Raw genomic sequence first — 5246 nt, forward strand, 5'->3', positions numbered from 1 at the left:
AAATCTAAAAAGGGGAATAAAGGCCAGAAAAACATGTTCTATTTTTCAAATTCAAATGCATGGAAAAAATCATGAAGCTGAGGATTTGACTTTCATTTTGCAGAAAAATCAAAACGTAGCCTGACTGGGACAGAGAAAATGATAAATATCACAGCATCTCTGGCCTTTTTTGGGTGGGAGTCCTTTCAAATTTGTGATTTCAGAGTTTCCTCTGTTTGCTGTTACATGTATAGCACTGAGGATACTATGCACCTGACAAAACTAACACACCTGTGAGAAGTTTGGCAGGAAAGGTAATAGTTGCCAGTTCAAAAGACACTCTGACAAAGGAGTTGGAATCCAGGACATATTTAAATAAAAGACAGATAAAGAATAGCACATATTGGCCAAGGTATAAGGGCTACATGAAAAGATATTGAAAATATGAAAATAAAATAAAAAAAAATAAATGTGTGCTTAAACTTGTCCAATATTTAACACTCAGGCTACATGACACATCTTTTCTCTCCACCCTAAACAGCTGCTTCATATATGAAGTCTGACTGATCCTACTTGTTGGCCATGGCACTGAGAGGAGCAGGAAACAGGGAACTCAGGCAGATCAGTAGCATGAATGCTGGAGCCCCTACAGTGTTGTACAAGATCTCGAAGTCCTCCTAACTGAACAGAAGCCAAGCCACAGTACTGGAACAGTGATTCATAGGAGATGTGTTGCCTGTCTGGAAAAGAAAAGAAATCAATCCACAAATGAAAAGATCTAATGTTATTGAAAATACTCAAAGGATAGAAAGTAAAAACAAAAACACAAACCAAAGTCTCTTGTTCTTGGTTGCAAACAGCACTCGCAGCAGATGCACTGAGATGGAGATTGTCCTCCCCACTGAGATCAGAAGGATTGTGTTGGATGCAGCTATGGATAAAGTGTGGCAAGCACAGGCTTCATGGAAACTATTCACTTTTATCCAGGATCAAGTTCTCAGTTAAATGGTTGCCTGGTGTGTCATTTTAAGATCACTCTGCAGAAGTATAAGAAAACAGCATTAGCTTATGTATGAAAAGGATGTGTGTGAAAAAGATGTGTGTGTTTCAGAACAATGTGTGAATCTGATTTAATTAATGACATTTCCAATCAAACTGTGTTTATTGACTCCAATGTAGCGGTTCTTGAATGCTTTTTTTTTTTTTTTTGTATAAACCACCTGTGTTTTCTGGTTGATTAATCATTAAATACTGTACCCAGCATCAAAATATAACCACAAATGCAACTGATATGAAATTGTTGGATGTAAAAGAAATATTAGAACACGACAATTTCAGTAATTATCAGAAATGCTATGAAAGCAGCCAGAATGACCTTGATAGTTGTATAGTGGTAGATACTGGAATGAATTGGAAGAATGAAAAATATCAATGGTATGGTTTTCTTTGGCTGGTCAGTCACCCACAGCTGCTGAAGTCTTAAATGCCTCTGCCTTGGCCACCAAGAAGTGTTGGCTGCAATACTGGGCACCTCCGAGTAAGCCTTCAATGCCATAGAGACCTGCCATGCCAGGCCTTGGTACTGATAATAGTCTCATTTATTAAAGGAGGGCTTTCAAGGAAGGTGGGACAAACAGATGATGGCTGACATGGGTTGCAGTTAGTGTAATAACATTTTTCTCTTGCAAAGTCTGGCATAGGTGCTTCTATGTGCTGCATGCGTGACACAAGAAACAGAACTGGAAACTGGGGGAAAATGTCCCTAGAAAGGCAGAGAAAGTAGTGTAACAGCTGAGAGAGTAAAAGCAATACTAAAGCAAGCCTCAAAAACGAAAATGGGAACAAAGTCAAAAGATCCAGAAGAAAGACGCAGTGAACACTTTGAGCTCAAAGGAGCTGAATCCACTTAGATCCCTGCAGGTGACCACTCCCAGGCCCCCAAGCCTCCCAGGATGTTTGAGTAAGAGATTGGTGACATCTCTACAAAACAGTGCTTGGGTTATTATAGCTGTGGAGGTATCTTGTGAAATTAATCTGTGTCTGTCTCAGGTGTGTAGTGCCTGCTATGCAGATTTACCATTTAAGCAACAAAGGCTGATTCTGCTTTCAAAGCCACTTGAGTCTCTGGAATAATACAAACACAAAGGAGAGTAATTATTATCAGAACCTGTGCTGCATCAGTTCTCCTAACTTCTGTGAAATAAAGAGGATATTGAAAGTGTCATGAGTTTTCAGCACAGAATGTGTTCATTTCAATTGACATACCGCAAATGGACAGTTCATACCAATAAAGTATTTATTAATTATTGGATGCAAAAAAATACCTATTGTATTGTGTTATATTTAATTCTCTTCTGTCTGCTATTGGTTTCACAGCTCCTGAATAACTCTTGGGGTTATGCTCCCTCTCAAGTGCCTCCAATATTATACCCATGACTATGTATTTTTCTCTTTGTTTAACTCATTAACTTTCTGTTTTGCTTTTTAGACCAAATTTTTTTCCCCTTATATTGTTCCAGTGTGGTTTTTCTGCAAATTTTGCCTTTGGAAGGTAATTTAGGGTTTTCAGAGTGAAAATTCAGTTTCATTGCTTAAAGAAGCCTTGTTATATAAGAACAAAAATTACTTATATTCTAAGCCTTTTTTCATCCACTTTGGTTATTAAACAAGTCTTCTGGGGGTTATATAAGTTCAGGGATTCTTGAACTTCTGCCAGAACCATGGTACACTTCCAGTGGGTATATATAACTCTTTAATGCCTAGAATGCAGCTGGATATGCTGGGTTTACACATACCCAGAGTATAATGCACATTGTCTGCTCCAATACCAATTTTTTCTTTTGCCGTAACTCTTAACAGATTATACAATAAAGAGCCAGGTGCCAACAATCTTAGCAATGATGCCCCAGCTAAATCTGCTTTAGATGAAAGTGCACCTGCTAGAAGTATTTTCCAGGACATGCAATCATTTAACCTATAAATTCAAATAATGCTTATTGTCTTGGTTACCTAGCAGTTTAGTCAGATACATAAAGAAAAGTTGGTACGTGCGCCAAAAATGAATAATATTGAGTCTCTGATCACTGATACAGATTTTACAGCCTTGGAACTCCATGAATTCCAGTGGAGTTACTTCAGATTTTTTACCATTTAAACATTAAAAGGTTTGGAATCACTTGTAAGGATTTTCTGTTATTATCTGGAAAAATATTTGCAAAGATGTGTTCTCCGGCTGTTTTATTGAATTGTATGCAGTAGTAATGGATATGTGGCTTCTGTCTCGAGCCCTAGTTTTCAGATTTTAGGGCTGGATAAGTTTCCTACCATGAACTGTTTTAGAGTTAACCAAGTGAAAGGCTGCTGGTGCTGAAGGGAAATTTTATTGTCTTTAATGGATGCAGAATTTCCCCACTGACTTCACTGAGAAAAAACATAGGGTACAAATCACGAAATGTAGTCTACTTCCTATGAGAGCTTTTGTTGAATAGTTACACCTTAGGCCTGGAATACAGCATTTAAAGTCTGAATGCTTCTTCTTGTGACCTGATACAACTCATGTGTTCCTTAGAAATCACCCCTTTGAAGAGCTTGTTTCTTTCCACTGGATATATGGTGCTAAACTAAGTTGAGGTGGTGAAAGTACATGCTTGTGTTAAAAGTGGCTGGGGGTGTAGGTGCCTTAGATAATTTAAGGATTACAAAGGACTTTGCAGATCTGTTCAAATCCATATTCTGCATGACTGAAACTTATTGTTGTCACATACCCAGGAACATTATATCATCTTATGTCATTGCCTGCAAAGCCTTATGCTAACCAGAGTTGCCAAACTCCTGCTGGGATGTCCAGGAGAAAAGAGGGCCTGGATGGCTGACAGACTGGTTTATTGTCTCAAGTCTTATTGCTATCAGGATGTCTGTGATTAAAAGTACATTTATAATGCCACTCTCACAGGCAGTTCTTTTTGTCTGAATTTGATGGTTTTGTTTTTAAGCTGAAATCCAGTTTTATGCTGTGTGCACAGTAGGTAATAACAGGTCTTCTGGAATGGTCTTAAGTCATCTAATGGCATAATTAGAATTTTAAATACAAAAGTTCCTTTTTCAAACCATTACAGAGCTTTCAAAAGTCTCTCCTTGCTTTATTACATCGTGAGTAAAACTTGTGAGTATGAAGTAACAGCACATTTTCAGAAGCTGTGAGCAGTTTTTGAATAAAAGAGAATATAAGTATAATAGTACTTTTTGCTGATACAGAACTAATTAAAACAAATTAAGAAATGGTTTTATTCACATGATTTTAAGTAAGTGTAGCATGGCTCGCTCTGTTAGTCAGCAGAGGCTGTGCTCTTGAGACATCCAACCTCTTCTGCTGAGGAGTTGGACCAGTCTGGCTTCTAATTTGTTTTACCATGCTCTTTGTTTCCAGTGTCTGCAGGATTATGGGGGTCTGCTATGCCTAAGGAGGCTTCTCTGTGCAGGGGTTGTCCTTAAAGAGAAGATGCTCCTTTAGATTTCAGGCCAGCAAATATAAAATCTGAGTGGCCCAAAGTGACTTTCTAACAATACTGGAACCAGAACTGTAGAAGAAGTAGGTCTAGAGTCATGGAGTCAAACCTGACTCTGTGCAGCAGCTGAGCCTTGGCTACACCCAGCAGATCCTGGGCAGAGCTGAGAATAAAAAAAAAATGTGATAAACATGTTGATACTGGTAGTATTGTCTGTTCTTTTGACACTTAACTTTCCTCTTGGAGAAAAGCCAGCTCAGCTTCTGTTCTTTTCAGTGTTATAGATTCTCTGGAGATGCTACACACTCAGGTCAGGCTTTGTGATTTGTGTTAGTGGTGGAGCTGAGAGTAAATCTATTAATTTATTTCAATGTAGGAAGTAAGAATCTGAACACTTACTGCAGTTGCTGAATCAGTAAACAGAGGTTAATAAATGGTGCCACTCTGCAGATTTTTTTCTGCAGACAGCATCTGGAATAATTTTACAGGTATTTGTAGGACATTAAGTTTGAATGAATTCAATGTAATTTTAAGCTTGCAGAATTTCAGGTAACAGTGTAGAAGAAAACAGATATTACAGGGGATTTTATTGTAGTTCTGAAGCTGGAGACTTGAAATCATTTTGGAGTGACTAAGTTTTGCTGTGAAGATAAACATGTTTCAATTGCAGATCAGGGTGATTCTGAGAAACAAGTTTAGCTGCTGCGCAAAAGTTATATCTGCAAGAGTTATAAAAAATACATCATTTACAGGAGACCAGAA

The 5246-nt window shown here is 38.0% G+C and overlaps 1 long non-coding RNA gene across 1 annotated transcript; it reads right to left on the minus strand.

Annotated features, from left to right (window-relative positions):
* Nucleotides 1–304: 304 nt before the first annotated feature.
* LOC136301591 (uncharacterized) lies at nt 305–1891 on the minus strand. The gene is made up of 3 exons (XR_010723903.1): nt 1355–1891; nt 811–1016; nt 305–719 (listed from the first exon to the last, which is right to left on the minus strand). It is a non-coding gene; the product is annotated as an uncharacterized lncRNA (long non-coding RNA).
* Nucleotides 1892–5246: the final 3355 nt, after the last annotated feature.

The sequence above is a fragment of the Chamaea fasciata genome, unplaced genomic scaffold, assembly GCF_029207755.1.
Source record: "Chamaea fasciata isolate MVZ Bird 193981 ecotype frontalis unplaced genomic scaffold, bChaFas1.0.hap1 SCAF_1, whole genome shotgun sequence".
NCBI lineage: Eukaryota > Metazoa > Chordata > Aves > Passeriformes > Sylviidae > Chamaea > Chamaea fasciata.